Source organism: Microcaecilia unicolor, chromosome 9 (genome assembly GCF_901765095.1).
Source record: "Microcaecilia unicolor chromosome 9, aMicUni1.1, whole genome shotgun sequence".
In the NCBI taxonomy this organism is placed as follows: Eukaryota; Metazoa; Chordata; class Amphibia; order Gymnophiona; family Siphonopidae; genus Microcaecilia; species Microcaecilia unicolor.
Genome location: NC_044039.1, coordinates 42,706,816 through 42,727,055, shown reverse-complemented (window position 1 = coordinate 42,727,055; position 20,240 = coordinate 42,706,816). Strand labels below are relative to the sequence as shown.

The window sequence follows — 20,240 nt, the reverse complement described above, 5'->3', positions numbered from 1 at the left end:
AATGGGTGCCTTTTTACTTGAATTCCATGAATTTGGCTTTTCTTTTTTCCCTTAAAACTGTATTCTCTTGAGGTGTCAAGTTGCTGTTTTCCTTTGCCATTCTCTCCTGTTATTTTAACGAGAATAAATATTCCACAGTCCCAGACAATTATTTTATGCTCATCTGAACTTTGAGTGACTAAAATGGTTTGGCCTTCCATAAGTGACATACACTGAGAACTTGTTTTTCCTGCAAAACTTGTTTTTCAAAGTAATTAGAATCTGGAGATGTATTATTATTTCCAAGTGCTTGATATACTGCACGAGGTCCATGTGTGGTTTATAATAAAATCAAATTCTGGGATAAAGAAACAGAAGAGGGGGAGAGGGACAAAACATTACATTTTATTGCAGGTCAGCCAAAGACCTCAGTAAAGAGAAGGGTCTTAAGTAAGTTATTAAATCTGGGGTAAGAGGTTTCTAGATGTAAAGGGGCAGGAATGGAGTTCCAAAGAGAGGGACTCAGGAAACTGAAGGAAGATTACATTAATAAATAGTCCTGTAAGCAGCCCTGAACATTCTTTGGAAATATGGACTAAAAAGCCATATTGTTATTGTGGTGGTATCAGCCATTTATTCCTTAATGGCTGGGTCAGAGTATAATAGTATCAAGGATGATATGGCATATACGAGTGGAATAAATGAAATGTCTTGCATATTTGATAACTGTAGCGTATTCATACTGTAAGCCCTGTTTATGACTGTATCTGTAATTGAATTGGGCTTGTTATTGGTTTTTGAGCTGCTTTATTCATTGAAAGGGTTTTGCATTTGAGCTCGTTTACTGAGAGCGCTTTAAATGCTAGGGCACCTGGTGACCTTGATGTCATGCTATAAGTTGTAAATAAAAATAAATATTACATGTAGGATAAATCTCTTTTGAGCAGGGACTGTCTCTGTGTCAGATGTTCAGCGCTGCATGCGTCTGGTAGCGCTATACAAATGCTAATAATAATAAATCTAAATACAAGTACTTGATATACCGCCTTTCACAGTGTAGCAGTAGAGCAGTTTACAGATAAAGGCTCAAGAGTGAACTAGTAGAAAAATGAAGGAGAATAAGAGAGGAAAAGAAAATCTCCCCCCCCCCCCCCAATTATTAAATATATTTCTGCACAACTTTGGCCTTAGTTATACACCTGATTCTAATGTATAGAAAATGTCTGAAAAAGACCTATCAATCTATCCAGTTTTTCCCTTATTCTTGTCCGCAGTGCAAAGTACTTGAAAGGTTGTTTTCATTATCCAGGGTTGCTTTTGGTATCTTCTGTATTTGTATTCTCACATATTGGGTAAATTTTATCAAAGTTTAGAATACACCTAACAAGTTTCTCTTGTCTAAATCCAGAGGGGCCCTTTTACTAAACCACACTAAAATTTGCAGTTATAACTGCTTGATGTGGGGCTTTAGTACATGTTAATCGCAAATATAATGTAACAACTGTTGGGAGCATTTCCAGTATTTGTCCCTTGTTAAAAGTTCCATTAGTATGCAGTACTCTGAAGTTAGTAAGGAAGCACTTAGGGATGTTAGGTGCTGGGATGATGCGCAGTAAATGCAAGTTCTATAACTACAGTTATGCTAGTATTCTCTAAGTCCAGTGACGTGCAAGTCCACAGTTGCATGCCAAACTTTAGGCAGAAGCACCTATGCTAGCTCAATGGCTGGTGTAAATCTGCTTAACAGTAGGCAATAAGGCACTTAACTCACGGGCGTAGCCACGAGTTGGTTCAGGCCCACCCAGCAGTGGAGGCAGCGGAGCGGAGGGAGCAGGCTGAGCTCCGATCCCGCATCTGCCTCCCCAGCCCGCCACTGCCCCGCCGCTGCCGGCGGTTGCCAGGTGGAAAATTTTTTTCCCACCCAATCCCGCATAAGAAACAGCCCAAAACCCGCCCAAACACAAACCCCGCCCCTGACACCCCCACCCCCGCGTCATCACCCCCGCCGTCACCGGCCCCGCCTCCCCCGTCACCGGCCCCGCCTCCCCCGTCACCGGCCCCGCCTCTCACGTCATCGGCCCCGCCTCCCACGTCATCGGCCCCGCCCAAAACGTCACTAACCCCGCCCCCCGCGGCCGAAAAAAACCCCGCCCTGAAGCCCAAAAACCAGCCCAAAAAACCGCAACCCGCCGCGGGCAAAAATTTCCCGCGGCAGGTCGCGGAAAACCGCCCAATTGGGCGGTAAAACCGCCCACCTGGCAACACTGCCCGCCGCCCGCCGTACCTTTAAATATTACAGTTTTGCTGGAGTCGCGGGCAGCCGGCAATGAAGACATCGGCAGGCTTACGCCGGTTCCAGCAGCCTTCCCTTCCCTCGTTGCAAGTCGGATGATGGCTCCGCCCTCTTCTGACGTATTTCCTGTTTCTACGAGGGCGGAGCCATCATCCGACTTGCAACGAGGGAAGGGAAGGCTGCTGGAACCGGCGTAAGCCTGCCGATGTCTTCAATGCCGGCTGCCCGCGACTCCAGCAAAACTATAATATTTAAAGGTACGGCGGGGGTGGGGGGGACCGGAAGGAAACAGGGCAGACAGGAGAGGAGGGTTGCTGCACATGGTGGAAGAAGGGGAGAGGAGGGTTGCTGGATGGAGGGAAGGGGAGAGGAGGGTTGCTGGACATGGTGGAAGAAGGGGAGAGGAGAGGGCAGGGGAGAGGAGGGTTGCTGGATGAAGGGAAGGGGAGAGGAGGGTTGCTGGACATGGTGGAAGAAGGGGAGAGGAGGGTTGCTGGATGGAGGGAAGGGGAGAGGAGGTTTGCTGGACATGGTGGAAGAAGGGGAGAGGAGAGGGCAGGGGAGAGGAGGGTTGCTGGATGAAGGGAAGGGGAGAGGAGGGTTGCTGGACATGGTGGAAGAAGGGGAGAGGAGGGTTGCTGGATGGAGGGAAGGGGAGAGGAGGGTTGCTGGACATGGTGGAAGAAGGGGAGAGGAGGGTTGCTGGATGGAGGGAAGGGGAGAGGAGGGTTGCTGGACATGGTGGAAGAAGGGGCGAGGAGAGGGCAGGGGAGAGGAGGGTTGCTGGATGAAGGGAAGGGGAGAGGAGGGTTGCTGGACATGGTGGAAGAAGGGGAGAGGAGGGTTGCTGGATGGAGGGAAGGGGAGAGGAGGGTTGCTGGACATGGTGGAAGAAGGGGAGAGGAGAGGGCAGGGGAGAGGAGGGTTGCTGGATGAAGGGAAGGGGAGAGGAGGGTTGCTGGACATGGTGGAAGAAGGGGAGAGGAGGGTTGCTGGATGGAGGGAAGGGGAGAGGAGGGTTGCTGGACATGGATGGAAGAGAGGGAAGGGAGAGAGAAGAAATGCTGGACATGGATGGAGGGGATGGAAGAATGAGGAAGGAGATGAGATGAGGGAAAAGGAAGAGAGGAGAAAAACTGCACAAGGATGAAGAAAATAGGCAGAAGCTGGATCCACTAGACAGTCAAGTCTGCAGAGGACCCAGCTTTTACTTATGGATATAGAGCAAGAAATGAAGAAGAAAGGAGGAAAGTAAAGAAATAAATGGAAAGGAAGCCCTGGAAACGGAGTTAAGAGGACAGATAGCAGCAGAATCGGATACTGGGCCAGCATGATCAGAAAAACAGTCACCAGACAACAAAGGTAGAAAAAAAATCATTTTATTTTCATTATAGTGTTTGGAATATGTCCACTTTGAGAATCAGGTGCTCAACATTAAAAGTTTATATTTATTTACTTATTTATGGCATTTTATCCCACATTAAACATGAATTAAATTGGAACCTGGGATCATTTAATTTTTTTTTCCTGGAGACAGTAATGCATTGCCCCCCCCCCAGGCTCTCTCCCCGGCTATAGCCAGCTCTGCAATTTTGAGGGGAGGTGGACGGGGGGGGGGGGGGGGGGGGGGGGGTGCAGAGGTGGACCGGGGAGAGAGCCTGTTGTTAAACATTTACCAGCACACCACTGTCTAGTGCCCACCCATCCAACCTGTTGGCCCACCCAAAAATTGACTTCTGGCTACGCCACTGACTTAACTGCTAGTTTTCTATAACCCACATGTACAAGTACGTGCTAGGCACACCCTGACCCACCCATGCCTCTCCCAGGTCCATGCCCCCTTGCAGTTGTGCACTATAGATTTTCCTTGCGTAGTTTACAGAATCCCGACTAAGAGCAGTTGTGTGTGTAACTGCTAATTAGTGTCAATTGGTAGCTAATGTCAATTAGTAGATAATTATTACATTAAGTAAACATTCAACTTTCCACACAAAGCATACCATTGTGCATGCAAGCTGATAGAGTTAGGAGGTTAGTGCCTCCTATTTAGGAGTTGGTAAGTGGTCCTGTGTTAATTGCCCATTAGTGATATTTGCACCACGCTAACCACAAAAACACCTTCCGTTCCTGTTCTCTGTCCATGACGTGCCCCCTCACACAAAATGCGTTTAATGCGCAGTTTACTATGCATGAACTTCAAAAATGGTATAAAGTCCCTTAACGTAGTTCTGCGCTAGCAGTTAGTGTGCGTTAAGTGCTTAAGTTGAAATCCCACTACTGTTCTTTGTGATCTTGGGCAAGTCACTTAGTCCGCCATTGGCTCAGGTACAAAAGGTGTGAGGAAAAAAATAAGATGTATTTGTGTGTGTGTGTATATATATATATATATATATATATATATATATATATATACTTGTTTGATTTTTGTCCAAAGGAACATTTGTTGTAGTTTCCCTGCACAATCTGATTTTTGTTGGGTGAGCAGACTGATTGCCTTACTTTTGCTTTCAAGTTTCTTTACAGTGTTCCCCCCCCCCAACCAGTTGTGTGCACATATTTGGAAAAAAATAAATATGCTGATGCTCTCCCGGATTCTATATATCACACTTTGAATTGCGTGTCAACTTAATTGAATAATGAAGCAATCGGTGCTGATAATTGGGCAATAGCAATTAATTAGAATTTACACATGTATCTTTTTAGGTGTATTAGAGAGCTGTGCATGGATCTGAAAAGGGGTGTGGTCATGGGAGGGGCATGGGCGGATCAGGGCGATCTTGCAATTTGTGCATTATAGAATTAGGGGGATCTGTGCCCAATTTACATATGGGGATTTATATAGATTTTCATTGGTGTAAATGGTTGTGGTTCCCTGCGCTAAGCAGTATTCTATGAGTCGTGCCTAATTTTAAGCGTGGTTTATAGTGCAGCAAACGAGTGCGCCAGGCCTTAGCGCCGATAGCATGCAAATGTAGTCAAACTCATTTAAATGAGGTAATTTTGTATTCCTCCCAATCATCAATAAAGAGCACCCGATAGAAAAGTGCTTTACTACTGTAAAAAAAAAGAAGAATGCTAGGTCCGAGCAGGCGTTAGGGTGTTGGAAGAGAGGATTTCTCATGATTCTCTTATGATTCTTTCAGCAAAATCTACTGGTTTTGAATGCTTTTGGAAGGAGAAGGAAGCCCGTGTAAACCCTTGAGCACTAGCTGTGAGAAACAAGCACACTTGAACGTGAAGCACACGTTGGCGTCTGTTACTTGCATCTAAATATAAGCATCCAGAAATTTAAAAAAAAACAAACTTATATTTCCTTAGCGTCCCTCCGGACCGGACCAGGATTGGACTGTTGGGTTGTGCCCGCCTACCAGCAGGTGGAGACTGAGAAAAACTCTGACTCTAGAGAGCCAATAGGAGCCCTGGCCATGTGACCTTAGCCTCTGTATTTTCTCAGTCTCTCAGCAGGTAGGAAGTGAGCCCATTAGTCTCTCTCTCTCTCTCTCTTTTTCTCTATAAGATATTACAGATATATTTATAACTAGTAAAAAAGGCCCGTTTCTGACACAAATGAAACGGGCGCTAGCAAGGTTTTCCTCGGAGTGTGTATGTTTGGGAGAGTGTATGTGAGAGTGACTGTTTGAGAGTCAGAGTGAAAGTGTGAGTCCAATCCATGCTCCTCTGTCACCTGGCCCCTCCATTCATCCCTATCCAGCAATTCCCCTCTCTGCCTGAGGCCTGCCCTGCAATCCATATCCATCCATGCCCATCTGTCCCCTCCATTCATCCCTATCCAGCAATTCCCCTCTCCCTGAGTCCTGCCCTTCCAATCCATGCCCATCCATGCTCATCTGTCACCTGGCCCCTCCATTTTTCCCTATCCAGCATTTCCCCTCTCTGCCTGAGGCCTGCCCTGCAATCCATATCCATCCATGCCCATCTGTCCCCTCCATTCATCCCTATCCAGCAATTCCCCTCTCCCTGAGTCCTGCCCTTCCAATCCATGCCCATCCATGCTCATCTGTCACCTGGCCCCTCCATTTTTCCCTATCCAGCATTTCCCCTCTCTGCCTGAGGCCTGCCCTGCAATCCATATCCATCCATGCCCATCTGTCCCCTCCATTCATCCCTATCCAGCAATTCCCCTCTCCCTGAGTCCTGCCCTTCCAATCCATGCCCATCCATGCTCATCTGTCACCTGGCCCCTCCATTTTCCCTATCCAGCAATTGCCCTCTCTCCCTGAGGCCTGCCCTCCCAATCCATGGCCATCCATGCTCCTCTGTCCCCTGCCACCTCCATTCATCCTTTTCCAGCAAGTCCCCTCTCTCCCTTCCATGACCCCCCCCCTCGCATCCATGCTCCTCTCTCTCCCATGTGCCACCTCTTTCCCCCCCCCCCCCCGCTCGCATCCATGCTGTGGTTGGCCACCCTCTTCTCTCCCCCCAACATGCGTTTTTTTTTTTCTTCCACCCCCTCCCGCGAACCTGTCGATTTCCCCCCCCCCCCCCGCCGGAACGCCGAAAACTGCCGCCGCCGTTGTTGTACTACCTTCCCTTCCCTTCCCGTAGGTTGTTGAATCATCTTAGAAAGTTTAACTCCGTGCGTCTGACGTCAGACGCACGGAGTTAAACTTTCTAAGATGATTCAACAACCTACGGGAAGGGAAGGTAGTACAACAACGGCGGCGGCAGTTTTCGGCGTTCCGGCGGGGGGGGATCGACAGGTTCGCGGGAGGGGGTGGGTTTCGAGGGGGCCATAGCGCGGGGGGGGGGTGACAGCTGATTCCGAGGCAGTAGGAGGAGTAGGGAAACACGCTGCGCGTGTTTCCCTACTCCTCCCCTTGCCTTGCAATCAGCTGTTTTGACGTCAGTGACGTCAGTGCGTGTCTGCCTCACAGACCACCTCCAGCCAAGGAGCCACGGTCCCAAGCACAGAACGTTGGAGGTGAGAATTATTATATAGGATACTTCTTCTGTGCCTGGAATCGTAATTAGAGGCTTGACAGGGTTTCTTTTCTTTCTTTGACAGCCTCTGGGGTGTTAAACTTGGGTGTCTCGAGCCACCCCCCTTCCTCCCCATCTCCCTGGCTTAGCAGGGAAGGGCCGTCCCTTTCTCTGGAAAGGTGTACCGTCTTTGGGAGAGGCAGCCACTTTTAATAGTCAGCTGTTTTTAAAGAATTAAATCAAGTAAAAGAAAATTAAAAGAATTAATTCAATTGAAAGGAATTTAAAGGAAGTAGTTTTTGCTTTCCCCAGGCTTATAACGAGCAGGTAGCTCTTCTATCTTATTCTGTTTGAAGAGTCTTATTTTCTTTTCTGGCGGAGCTTTTAAAAAAAAAAAAAAAAAAAAAGTGATAAGTCAGCGTCTGTGACTTTAATCGGCGGTTTTTTGTTATCTTAATTATTTTTCCTCTGCTATCCGGCGTTGTTAGCGGCGGTAGTTGTAAAAAAAAAAAAAAAAGAGGCGCGAACTGTTCAGCGCGTGCTCGCTCTTGGACGGGTCTGTATAGCTTGGGAGCTGTATTGACGGTTCCTGTTCAGGCCAGACGCTAAACCATGTTTTGTGCGGCATCGGAGGCTATCTGTTTTTCGGCGGCACGGATTTCCTGCTTCTTTGTCGGTCTGGTCAGTGGTTTTCTCCGCCAAACTTTATTCTTCTCATTTTGGCGCGCTTGGCCGCCATTGTTTTGCTTGCAGCTGCAATTTCCCTTGACGCGGCAGCGTTTTTCTGCTTTTACTGTGTTTGGCTGTTTGTGCAATGGAAAGGAGATATTGTTTCTCCGGTAGTTGGGGCAATTGGTAGTATATTTGCCCCGAGATTAATTTTTACATGTATTTTTCAAGCTATTAAAAAAAAAAAAAAAAGAAATGCTACGATGCGAATGGCGCTCATTTTGTTTTTCCCTCTGTTTTTTCTCCGTCGGGGACTTTTTGGTTGCTAGCAATGTTGTGAATTAAAGTGCAGCTCAGTTGGCGATTTCTTTGTTCTTGGCAAGACTCCGATTCTCAAAGTGCAGCTCAGTCGGGAATTCTCTGTTTTTGACAATGGGGCGAATTAAATTGTATCTCAGCTCCAAAATAACCATTTTCCTATTCCTTTCCCTTGTGTGTGATGTTTGGAGGAAAGGTCTTCGCTATTGTCTAGCGCAGTTTTTATGGGGGTCCAGTGTACGTCACTCTGTGTCTTTTTCATTTCCTGGTGAATAGGACTACATTTTCTAATAGTCAATTGATTAGTACTTTACAAATCTGGCCATAATATCTTAGTTCCTTTCAAGCATTTCCCTTCATGGCTATGATGTTATACAGTGTTTTTAAGAACTTAACAAACATTTTCTATGGCATAGGCTATCTGGTTCAGGTGCCATGTGGATAGAACTACATTGCCGGATAGTCTATTGTTTGGTACTTTACAATGCTGGATATAAGATCTTAATTCCTTTCAGGAAATTTTCCTCCGTGGCTATGTTCTTATACAGTGTTTTAAGATCTTAACAAACGTTCTCTAGAGCGTAGGCTGTATGGTTCAGATGTCATGTGCAATGAAATACATTGTCTGATACTCAGTTGTTGCGTACTTTGCAATTCTGGACATAAGGTCTTACTTCCTTTCAGCAATTTTCTTTCATGGCTATGCTTTCTCTTTGGCATAGCAGATGACAGCTGCATAGGCTACATGGTTCAGATGGTTCTCATATTCTAGGACTCAGTCCTGTCTACCGAGCACCCAGTTTTCTCAGCTGCTTTAGAAGGCATGTTTTATTCACGACTTCTCTACTTTCCAACTGTCTTGGAGTTTCTCTTGTGTTATCTTAGTTTTCTTCTAGGACTTACAAGATATATGTCCACTTAGGGAGTAAAGTTATCCGGTCAATTTGCATTTTCTCCCACTTAAGGATATTGGGAGGTCCTCACGCCATCTACTTGTATTTTTGTTTCCTCTATCTATTCAGCCTGGGCACATGGTAAACATTCTGGTTTTGTCCAGTATGACCATCCATAATATCTGCTATCCCTTTCTCTTCCTTACAGATTTTAGGGTCTTGTTTCAAGCTTTCTTGACGTCAGGTACAGTCTTGTCTCCTGTGGCACAAATTCACCACCTTTTCCGTAATAGGTATTTTCCAAGTCTATTCCTTTTCATTTTTATTTTATTCTTCCTCTCTCCAGAGTTTTTTTCTCTTGGAAGGAGATTCACTCATTTTCTGTGCATTTTTTGCCATAAGGGCATAAGTGTTGCCATAATGGGAAAGGCCAAGAGTCCCCATCCTGTTTTCAGATGGGGTCAATCCAGATTGCAAATACCACATTCATATCTCGTGAGTGTGCGTCTGTTCATCTCTGTACATCTCAGTGAGGAAGGAGGCATGATATGATACAAGGTTTGGGGAGATCCGGTAAAATTAAAGGCCAGTGTGTCTCAGTCCATGCTCAACATATGGTGATCCTTTCATTTTCATTCTATACGTCCTCACTCCAGACCTTCCTTTCAATTGGAAGGGGATTCTTTCACTTCCTGTGCATTTTTGCTATTAGTATATGAGTATTGTCATACGGGGAAAGTCTAAGAGTCCATTAAGCCCAGCATCCTGTCCTCAGTTGTGGTCAATCCAGGTTGCAAGTACCACATTCATTTCTTATGGGTGTGGGTCGGTACATCTTAGTACATCTCAGTATAGGAGCAGTAATGTCCACGATACGAGGATGATGAGAAGGTCCTCATTACCAGTTTTCTTGCCCTGCTCTTCGGTCTCACGTCGGCTCCACGCACTTTTTTCTTAAGTTATGGTCGTAGTAGCAGCGGCGCTCATGAAACAACGTCTCCTCGTTTCATCCTTTCCTAGATGTCTGGTTCATTACAGACAGTCTTATTGGCAGAGTTGTCAGGTCAAGCAACGGGTGGTGCATTTCGGGCACACTCTAGGTTACGGGGTGCATGTAGCCAGGTCTCTCATTTGATCTCTCTTTTGAGCTCTTGTGTGATCTCATTAGATTTCGTAGCATGTCTCTATTTTTTCTCTCTTTGTTTAGTCAAGTTGGCGCAGACTGTTTTTGTCTTCTCTACAAGCGTCCCACTTTCTGTTTTCTCTGGATGTTCTTGGGCCTTCGGCCATTACTTTGCTCTATTTTGCAGAGTAAAATTTTACTTTCTAGTTCCCAAGAAGGAATTTTTTCTTCATTCTCTTTGGAGTCTCGGTAGTCTTTTTTGGCAGCTTTTCACTCCGTCAATTTCGTGACCATTGAAAAAAAAAAAAAAAACTTCTGGGAGTTCTCAATGGATAGTACCTTAAGGGGAGGTCCCAGTTCTAGAACTACTTCTTTTCGCTCTGACCTTCCATGTGCCTCGCTTAATCTCTTGCTAAAAAGACTTGTCAGCGGCAGAGATAGATGCCCTCTCGTATCCAGATATTTATCTCGGATGGAATTCCCTCCGCTCAGTTGGCCTCTGTATTCTCACTAGTGCAGCACTTGGGTCTGGTGGTTGAGATTGAGCATTCTTCCTGCAAGTATGCCGGGAGCATATACACAGTGAGCAGTTTTTTGATGGCTGCATCTGTGAAAATATATATGTATATTTATAGTTCTACTACATAAGTACATATTTAATTCCACACTGGGAAAAGCTCAAAGGTCCTATCGAGCCCACCTTTCGGTCCACAGCCAATCCAGACCATGAGCACCTGGCTAGATTCCTAAACGTACAAACATTCTATACATGTTATTCCTGGAACTGTGTAGTGTTTTATGGACTTCTATATGTATCTAACAGATGAAAGGTACTAACAAGTGTCTACTGTTGATTTATTCCCGTTTTCACTAATTGGGGTCTACAACAAGAGTCTCAGGTGATCTGCTTACAGAGGCAACAGCTACAGATGATTCTTTCTCATTTGAATTGCGCTCTGAGATATGTTTTCTTCATGTTGGGTAACTGCAGCGGCTGTCAGTTTATTTGGACCTTCAGTCTAGTTTGCAGCAGGGATTTAGGTACCTTCTTCTTCTGCATAGTATTTAACTGCATTCTTGGTTTTACCTATTTAGCTTCTAGTGATCAGGTACTTTCTCACTGACAGTACTTTACATACTTCCAATCTGTTGCTAGGTCAGCAATAGTCTACGATATCTGGAGTATTGTACTTCAGGATCTCGGTTTCCACTTTCTCAGCTGAGGTAGATTCATTGCAGTTTTTTGTTTCAAGGCGGCTCTGCTTCTACCTTTGCCATCTTTCTTTCAGTCGTTTTTTTTTCTCGAGTCTCTCTGTCCTTTGTGCTGCACTGATAGTGCAGTAGGGGACATTATATAGCGGCCACTTGGTAGGGGACAATGTTCAGCGTCGCTTGAACTTTTCAGCTTTTTTGCTTTGTAGTCATTCTATTTAGTTTATTGGCGGTTCTTGGATCGTCAAGCTTTTGGCTTCGTATTCATCCTAGTTTGGGTGTTTTCAGGCACTCTACCGCATTCTCAATGTCTGTCCCTCCCGTAAGATTACTGCTTTGGTACTTCCCAGCAGTCCAATCCTGGTCCGGTCCGGAGGGACGCTAAGGAAGGAGAAATTAGATCTTACCTGCTAATTTGCTTTCCTTTAGTCCCTCCGGACCGGACCAGGCCCCTCCCATGTTCTATCAACTCTTTAGATTCTTTTATTAAGTTTGGAAGAGGAATGTTTAAAAAAAAAAAAAACAACAGATGATACTGTATATATATATATATATATATTTTTTTTAAATGACTTTGCGTGGTCCATACCACTTCTCTGGTGGTTGCTGGTGAGCTCGGTTGCTGGAATATATACAAAACCTTAATGGGTCATACCACTTCTCTGGTGGTTGCTGGTGACTACTACTACTACTACTATTTAGCATTTCTATAGCGCTACAAGGCATACGCAGCGCTGTACAAACATAGAAGAAAGACAGTCCCTGCTCAAAGAGCTTACAATCTAATAGACAAAAAATAAATAAAGTAAGCAAATCAAATCAATTAATGTGAACGGGAAGGAAGAGAGGAGGGTAGGTGGAGGCGAGTGGTTACAAGTGGTTACGAGTCAAAAGCAATGTTAAAGAGGTGGGTTTTCAGTCTAGATTTAAAGGTGGCCAAGGATGGGGCAAGACGTAGGGGCTCAGGAAGTTTATTCCAGGCGTAGGGTGCAGCGAGATAGAAGGCGCGAAGTCTGGAGTTGGCAGTAGTGGAGAAGGGAACAGATAAGAAGGATTTATCCATGGAGCGGAGTGCACGGGAAGGGGTGTAGGGAAGGACGAGTGTGGAGAGATACTGGGGAGCAGCATAGTGAATACATTTATAGGTTAGTAGAAGAAGTTTGAACAGGATGCGAAAACGGATAGGGAGCCAGTGAAGGGTCTTGAGGAGAGGGGTAGTATGAGTAAAGCGACCCTGGCGGAAGATGAGACGGGCAGCAGAGTTTTGAACCGACTGGAGAGGGGAGAGGTGACTAAGTGGGAGGCCAGCAAGAAGCAGATTGCAGTAGTCTAAACGAGAGGTGACAAGGGTGTGGATGAGGGTTTTGGTAGAGTGCTCGGTTGCTGGAATATATACAAAACCTTAATGGGTCATACCACTTCTCTGGTGAGAGTTGCTGGAATATATATATAATACCTTAATGGGTCATACCACTTCTCTGGTGAGAGTTGCTGGTGAGCTCAGTTGCTGGAATATGTATATATATAAAACCTTAATACCACTTCTTTGGTGAGAGTTGCTGGTGAGCTCAGTTGCTGGAATATATATAAAGCCTTGAATATGTTATACCACTTCTCTGGTGAGAGTTGCTGGTGAGCTCAGTTGATGGAATATATATGAAACCTTAAGTGAGTCATACTACTTCTCTGGTGAGAGTTGCTGGTGAGCTCTAATATGAATGGGCCATGCCACTTCTCTGGTGAGAGTTGCTGGTGAGCTCTAATACGAATGGGCCATGCCACTTCTCTGGTGAGAGTTGCTGGCGAGCTCTAATACAAATGGGCCATACCACTTCTCTGGTGAGAGTTGCTGGTGAGCTCTAGTACTCGGTTTTGCCGAGGAATTTGTGGCTGCTAGGATTCCATACGGCACAGAAGTTCTTTCTTTCTTTCTTTCTTTCCTGCTTTGTTATTCAAATACTGAGGCTAAGGTCACATGGCCAGGGCTCCTATTGGCTCTCTAGAGTCAGAGTTTTTCTCAGTCTCCACCTGCTGGTAGGCGGGCACAACCCAACAGTCCAATCCTGGTCCGGTCCGGAGGGACTAAAGGAAAGCAAATTAGCAGGTAAGATCTAATTTCTCCTTGGGCTGCAGAAAACAGATGTCAATGTGTGCTTCATGTTGGTTTTTCCAGACGCATGTGTACAGGAGCTAAACACTTCTGCGCATGCGCCAATTGCAATTCTCCCACTGAACTCCCTAATACTCAAAGCTGTGAGCGTGCCTGTATTTGCATCTCAATTGCTTTGAGCATTAGGTCGTTGTTCTGGCGGTATTTTTATGGCACTATTCAGAATAGCACTGGAGTTTTGATCATCGGCCCCTAACTGGCTACCTTTGACCATATGATCAAACAGCACAGAGATGTGCCAAATATAGGCAACCAAATTAATTTTCAGCTGGTAATTTGCTTAATTGTTGTTGCCATGCAGAAGTTTTAATAAAATTGACTCCTTAGTAGTTTCCTTTCATGGTAATTGGATGTACTAAAGATGACGGTGTGTTCTTCTCCTACTCACCCCTTCCATTCGTCAAGGTTTGCTGTTAGTAGTTACCTGTTTATAGCATATAGATAGAAGTACTTGTCTGAGGGGCTCTTGCTTAGCTCGAGTTATCTGCAACAGGGCCCATAGGAATAAGATGGGCCCTGCCGTGGATACCTTGAGCTAAGCTTTAGTAAAAGGTCCCCTGAGAGATCAAGCCTTCTCTGTAGCTGCCCCTGTGTTGTGGAATAAATTGCCCCTAAGCTCCACAAATTAGATCCACCATAGGGATTTTAGGAAAGCTTAAAAGCTAATACATAGTATTGTACTAACCAAATACTTTGACTAGTTTTGGAAGGTAATACCTTCTACAGATCAGAATAAGTGGACTAAAATGGCTACCACACCATTTTATCCTGGAAAATAAAAAAAAAAAAAAAAAAAAAACAGGTTATTTCCATGTAGTGTATTAGAGGGACCATTGGATTTCTGCTCCCCACATGGAGGCAGCTGGGGGGTGGTTTATTTATTTTTTTTTTTGTAATCGAGAAGGTCAATATTATGGTCAGATAGGGGAAATGATTTATTTAGTGCAGCAATTTTTAATCTTTTTCATCTCACAGCACACTGACAAGGTGCTAAAGTTGTCAAGGCACACCATCAGTCCAGTATTTTATTCCCCCTCCCCACCCCACACCAGTGGTCCAGCATGTCTCCTCCTTCTCCACCATCAGTGGTCCGGCATTTCTCCCTTCTGTTTCCACCCTGGCGATCTTTCAAACACCCCCCCCCCCCAATACCTTTTTAAATGTTTTTTTCCTTGTCATCAAGCAGATGAAGCCATTACGTATGGGTTGTGTCCATCAACCAGCAGGGGGAGATAGCACTCAATTTTTTACAGTGCCTCATGGCCAGCTAGCTCCACTGCCTCTTCAGTATTCTCTATCTCCCCAAGCAGGGTGGCTGCAGCTTCTTCGAGCTCCATCAAAAATCTGCCTGGGGGTGGCTCCTGGCTTGCCAGTTCTTAGCCGGGGTGTTAGAGGCTATAGCAGCTTCACTTTGAAGGCACATAGGTCAGCCCTTTCCCTGCCTTACCCATGCCCCCGTGGATGTGGGCATATTAGCTTGCTTTTCCCTGTCCTTTCCCACTCAGTGGATGCAGGCACATTGGTTCGCCTTTCCCTGCCTTTCCCACTTATCTGAGCCTCTGGAGTGTTTTTATTTACCTCTTTTGCCTCTGCTTTCCTCACAGCGTTAATAAATAAATAAATAATTAAAGTCGCGTCGCGCTTTAGCGCAGCGATCTTGGAAAAGAGGTTTTTTTTTCTTGAGATTCTTCTGCAGGACCGGAGCTGTGATACTCGGTCTAGTGAGGTAAGAGTGTTTTCTGACTCCTCTGGGGTGGGCCCGAGATCGGGACGTTTTTGGCTCGAACTGCCATTTTTGAATTTTACCGCCGTTTTCGGCGATGGCTGTGGAGACTGTAAAGTGCTGTTCTAAATGTGGCAAGCGCAAATCAGCAGCGGGGCTCTGTAATTCGTGCTGTACAGACGGTAGAGCCGGCCCGAGCATGGCGAGCGGCGATCTTTTGCGCTCTGAGCTGGCAGCGGACGCCATTTTGGGGGGTCTGGCAGAACTTCTTGGGCTGAGGAGCCAGAGTCGGGTGCAGAATTGCCACAGGAGCTTGATGATCCGTCTGCGGTGAGGATTTTCCACCGCGAGGAGCTGCCAGCGCTTGTTTCAGATGCCTTACAAGCCCTCTCGATTGAAGATCCTGGGAGTGGCACAGCCTCCTCTGTTAATCCAAGGATGGCTAGTACCAGAAAGCCTGCTCGAGCCTTTCCTTTGCATGACTCCATCCAAGAGCTTATTTCGGCTCAATGGGCTGACCTCGAGGGACCTTTGAAGGTTGCCAGGGCTATGGGGCAATTATATCTTCTGAGTGAGGAACATTTGGCTCGCTTTGCAATGCCTAAAGTGGATGCCCTGGTCACGGCTGTGACAAAGAGAACTACCCTCCCTGTTGAAGGAGGTGTTTCCCTGAAGGATATTCAAGACCGCAGGCTTGATGCAGGTCTCACTGTTCGGGCGTCTGCATGCAGTTGTTATGCTGCTAGAGCCTGCCTGGCTTGGTTACAGCAGGCAGTGGAACAGCCCGGTGATGGAGCGGAGACCTTATCTGAAGTGGATCCGCAGATGGAGTCGGCCTTGTCCTTTTTGGCTGACGCCCTTTATGATGTGGTCAGAGCTTCAGCTAAACAAATGGCTGTAGCAGTGGCGGCTCGCCGCACTCTTTGGCTATGACATTGGGCGGCGGACATGGCCTCTAAGCAAAGGTTGGTGAAGTTGCCCTTTCATGGCCTTCTCCTGTTTGGTGAGGAGCTGGAAAACATTGTTAAAGGCCTGGGGGATTCCAAACCTCAGTGCTTGTCCGATGATAGGCTGAAGCCTTCCTCTAAGGGTCAGGAGGTCCGCTCCTCTTACAGACCTCGCTTCCGTGAAGCTAGAAGGTACTGCCCGGGGCATGCTGCTGGGTTCACTTCGCGTGCCCGCTTTCAGCAGAGAAACTCCTTTCACTCGGACAAACGTTCCGCAGCTGCCGGTTCAAGGCCTGGAGTTCAGGGGCGACCCTCTCGATGGTGCGCCGGCCCCCTCCTCGTTTCCTGTCATCGGAGGAAGACTTTCCCTCTTTTTCGAGGAGTGGGCCAAAATCTCCGCAGATCAGTGGGTCTTGGACCTGATCAGAGACGGATGCCGAATAGAATTCGATGCCCCGGTGAGAGACGTGTTTGTGGAGTCCCGATGCGGTTCTGTCGCCAAACGGGCGGCGGTAGAGGAGACTTTGCACAGTCTGTGCCGGATAGGGGCTGTGACCCTGGTGCCTCCCGCCGAACAAGGGCTAGGCCGCTACTCCATTTACTTTGTGGTGCCACAAAAAGGCGGGTTTTTTCGCCCGATCCTGGACTTAAAAGAGCTAAACAAGTCCTTAAGAGTGCAGCATTTTCACATGGAAACCCTGTGCTCTGTCATTGCGGCGGTACAGCCAGGAGAGTTTCTCACTTCTCTGGACCTGAAAGAAGCTTACTTGTACATACCAATTTGGCCCCCGCACCAGAAGTTTCTGCGGTTTGCGGTGTTGGGAAGACATTTCCAGTTTCGGGCCTTGCCTTTTGGCCTCGCCACAACTCCCTGAACCTTCTCCAATGTAATGGTGGTAGTAGCTGCCTTTCTCAGGCGAGAGGGTATCCGGGTTCACCCATACCTAGACGACTGGCTCATCAGAGCAGACTCAGAAAAAGAGAGTCATCTAGCTACAGCCAGAGTGGTTTCAGTCCTTCAATCTCTGGGCTGGGTCGTCAATATGGCCAAAAGTTACCTGACCCCCTCGCAATCTCTAGAATATTTGGGGGCCAGGTTCGACACAGCCTCGGGCTATGTGTTTCTTCCCGAGCAAAGGCGGTGCAATCTTCAGAATCAGGTCCGTCTGCTTCTGAGGATGCCCCGCCCGCGAGCTTGGGACATTGTCCAGCTGTTGGGATCGATGACGGCCACCTTGGAAGTGGTGCCATGGGTGAGAGCGCACCTGAGACCTCTACAGTATTCTGTACTTCAACAATGGTCTCCAGTATCTCAGGATTATCAGTGCAGACTTTCTTGGCTCCCTGCAGCCCACCTCAGTATGGAGTGGTGGCTCTCGGACAGCATGTTGCGGCGGGGAATGCCGCTGGCGCTCCCCGATTGGTGCCTAGTGGTGACAGATGCCAGCCTGAAGGGCTGGGGCGCACATTGCCAGGGGAAGCATGCCCAGGGTCTGTGGACGCCCGATGAGTCGGAGTGGTCTATCAACCGCCTGGAGTTGAAAGCGGTGTTTCTGGCTCTTCTGGCCTTTCAAGTGACCCTGGAAGGATTGGCTGTCCGAGTGATGTCGGACAACACGACAGCAGTGGCCTACATAAATCGACAAGGCGGCACTCAGTGCAGAGCTCTAGCCGCGCAGGCCAAACAAATTTGCCGTTGGGTCGAGCTGCATCTACAGTCCCTGTCAGCAGCTCACATTGCAGGTCAGAGCAACGTGCAAGCCGACTATCTAAGCAGACATCGGATCAATCCAGCGGAGTGGGAACTAGCAGATGATGTATTCCTGCAGATATGAGCCAAATGGGGCAAGCCAGTGATGGATCTTATGGCGACCAGTTCCAATGCCAAAGTCCCGTGCTTCTTCAGCAGACGGAGAGATCCTCGCTCTGCCGGGTTGGATGCCTTGGCTCAACCCTGGCCCCTGGGCTTGCTGTATGTCTTCCCTCCGTGGCCGTTGATAGGGCGAGTGCTCCTGCGGATTCGGCTGCATCCAGGAGAAGTGGTGCTCATCGCCCCGGATTGGCCCAGGAGGCCTTGGTATGCGGACTTCCGACGGATGCTGTTGGAGGCTCCCTTTCCGTTACCTCTGGTTCCGCACCTGTTGTCACAGGGTCCGGTGGCCATGGAGGACGCCTGCCGTTTTGGTCTTATGGCATGGCGATTGAGAGGGCGCAATTGAGAGAGAAAGGCTACTCAAGGTAATTTCCACTCTTCTGCAGGCCCATAAGCGCTCCACTTTCATGGCTTAGGCTAGGATTTGGCGCCAGTTTGAAGTCTGGTGTGTTTCAAGAGTGCTTTCTCCGTTGCGGGCTGTCTCGCCGATTCTGGACTTTTTGAAGGATGGTGTACACAAAGGCTTGGCCTATAATTCCCTGCGGGTGCAAGTGGCAGCATTGGCCTCCCTGCGTGGCAAGGTTGAAGGCGTGTCCTTAGCTGCTCATCCAGATGTGGCACGGTTTCTTAGGGGGGTGCTTCGGCTCCGTCCTCCCGTGCGGGCACCTTGTCCAGCTTGGAACCTGGGGTTAGTATTGAAGGCACTTCAGGGTGCTCCCTTTGAACCGCTTCGGCATGCTTCAGAGAAAGATTTGACACTGAAGGCCGTCTTTTTAGTGGCCATTACCTCGGCGAGACGGGTGTCAGAGCTCCAGGCGCTGTCCTGTAGAGACCCTTTTCTGCAATTCTCAGAGTCAGGGGTCACGGTTCGGACCGTGCCTTCCTTCATGCCTAAGGTGGTTTCAGCGTTTCACCTAAACCAGCCTGTTTTTCTTCCCTCCTTTGTTGAGGAGGAGTTTCCAGATTCATTTGGGCAGTTGCACCTTTTGGATGTGCGCAGGACTCTGTTGCAGTATCTGCGAATTACAAATTCTTTTAGGACCTCTGATCATCTTTTTGTGCTGTTTGCAGGTCCTCGCAGAGGGTCTTCAACGTCTAAAGCCACTATTGCCCGTTGGCTCAAAGAAGCTATCTTTTCAGCATATCTGCTGTCTGGCCGGGCTCCGCCTGAAGCCTTTAAGGCACATTCCACAAGAGCGATTTCCTCTTCCTGGGCAGAAACTGGAGCACTATCTCTTCATGAGATTTGCAGTGCTGCAACATGGGCTTCTAAGCTCTCTTTCGCCCGACATTACAGGCTGGATGTGGCTTCCAGGAGGGATGCGCGTTTTGGAGCACAGGTGCTAGCGCGTGGTGTGGCTTGTTCCCACCCTATTTAGGGATTGCTTTGTTACATGCCATACGTAATGGCTTCATCTGCTTGATGACAAGGAAGGGAAAATTAGGTTCTTACCATGATAATTTCCTTTCCTTTAGTCATAGCAGATGAAGCCATGAGCCCTCCCTGTATGATTGTCTGAATTGCAGTGATTCTGATTTTAGGTGCTGTTCTTGTTTCCTGAAGTTATATTCCTTCCTTGGGGAGTCGGAAAACAGTCTTCAGGATTCTTGTTACAGTTATAGGAGGATGAGTTTATTCCCTCCAGGAGGATGCAAGTATTCCCTTCGTTTATACAAAGTGGAGGACAAGTTTATTCCCTCCAGGAGGATGAGTTCATTCCCTCCTTTTTTGGAGTTTATGCTCTTGTTAAGGGGCCATCGTTCGCTGTGAGGAAAGTTCATGTTATTCCCATTGCGGTTTGCCATACTGCTTTGGAAGCTTCAAATACTGAAGAGGCAGTGGAGCTAGCTGGCCAGGAGGCACTGTGAAAAATTGAGTGCTCTCTATCTCCCCCTGCTGGTTGATGGACACAACCCATACGTAATGGCTTCATCTGCTATGACTAAAGGAAAGAAAATTATCATGGTAAGAACCTAATTTTCCCTTTTTCTTCTTCCAAAGGTCTGTCAGTGAGCAGCGATTCACACATACGTTCTGACTGACGCCAATTTTCATTTCCACATACACGGGAAGCATCAAATAGAAGGCTGTGAGCTCT

The 20,240-nt window shown here is 47.3% G+C and overlaps 1 protein-coding gene across 1 annotated transcript in view; it reads left to right on the top strand.

The window, feature by feature from the left end:
* The window catches only part of ADIPOR2 (adiponectin receptor 2), a 165,660-nt gene that overhangs the window by 1,027 nt on the left and 144,393 nt on the right, over positions 1 to 20,240 (top strand). The gene's annotated exons all lie outside the window — the stretch shown is intronic.